We start from the raw sequence: 1,617 nt of genomic DNA on the forward strand, positions 1-1,617 counted from the left end.
CAACCGACTTGCTTCGTTTTTTTTTTTTTTTAATTTTGCTCGATTGTACTCTCTGGTGACGTAACATTCTGATGTCATCCTTGTCTTTGCCGGTAACCAATCAGTGGATATAGGGCATTGCCCACATAAATTGTGACAGCATCGCCCTCTCGGCTAGCCAGCCAATTTCGTCACAAATGTATAACGAGAAATGCTATTTTATGCGAAATCCAATGCTGTCAGAGAGAAACATTTAAAATTGAAATTGTAAGTACCGCTCGTTGTTGTCAACGATATTTGTTAAGACCTAAAACACCTATTACACAATATCGAAAAATGCGTCATAACAGCAATAAATAGGGACGTGTAGTTGCGCACAGAGGACAGATTAATTCTTTACTGCTCATTTTACAGCTTCACCCATATCCACTGCATCTTTCGAAATAAATATTTTTCCACTACAGCAGCATTACGGAATGTTCAGCTATTCTGCTTCGTGTCATACCATGTGAGAAAGTGCAACCCTAACAAATTCAATACTCCTGCATAGACTTTATTTGCTACTATGTTCGATATGTGTGAGACAAAAAAATGCATTCTAAAAAAATAGCTTACACGACCCGGAGGGCATCTTTCTCCGTTGTCATTTCTTGCAGAAAGATTTGTCTCCATGCGGTCCTGAGAAAAAGACCTACAAATACATAAACAGAATAGCTTTTCTCACATTTAAATTTTGTCATGGCGCTTTTAAACAGAGGTAATACTTCCAACAAAACAAATATCACAGTACTGGATAGAGCCGCAATACACAGACTTACTTCTGCATTTCGCGTTAAACATTTAGACCCAGCTGTAACTTCGGGGTGCGGCATTAATCTGTAATCACGCAGGCCCCCACATGACAGACATGTCGCCTTGTAGGGTACGTTTTCTAGCAAAAAGTATCAAGCAATAAAAACCTAGAGGAATTACAAGAAAGCCTGAATACTTGCCTCAAGCGATGACTACTGGCACCGCAATTTCTACCTTGTTTTAATATTGAACAGGTAACGAAAGGTACCCACAAATTTAGTAGGACTGTATTGAATCGCAAGATAAAAGGGACGTTATCTGAGAAAAAGGATGTCCAAATTTATGGCACCCAACCGTTTTCTTTATTTTACTTAGGTATAAATGTGTGAAGAACTTTTTTGGATAAGCGGAGTTTTTCTTTCTTTCTTTCGCTACACATACTTCTACCGGTTTGAACAGGCAACTTGCATGTAGTGTTGAATTGGGTAATTTGATTAAAGCCATAGGCGAATTCTTTCTGCAAAACGTTAAATACAAACTCACCAGTATTGCGTTGCTGGTAGCTTCCCATATTTTACGAATTATATGTCCTGTACTTTGTAAAAGCTTCTTTATAGCTTTTACGGCTTGACATTTTCGTTACGGACATTCTATTAGGTCGATCTACAATAAGAAAGTTAAACAGTAAATTTATGTGGCGGCATTTAAAGCATGGATTGGAAACCTTATCCCCTATAATATGGCTACATCAAATGAGATACGAAGCATCTCATATTTACGTAGTGATTACCTTTACTCTTTCCCCTAAATAGTGGCCCTATAAAGACAATTTAATTATCATCTCCA

The sequence above is a fragment of the Amblyomma maculatum genome, chromosome 3 (assembly GCF_055883805.1).
Source record: "Amblyomma maculatum isolate TAMU_Amacu chromosome 3, ASM5588380v1, whole genome shotgun sequence".
In the NCBI taxonomy this organism is placed as follows: domain Eukaryota; kingdom Metazoa; phylum Arthropoda; class Arachnida; order Ixodida; family Ixodidae; genus Amblyomma; species Amblyomma maculatum.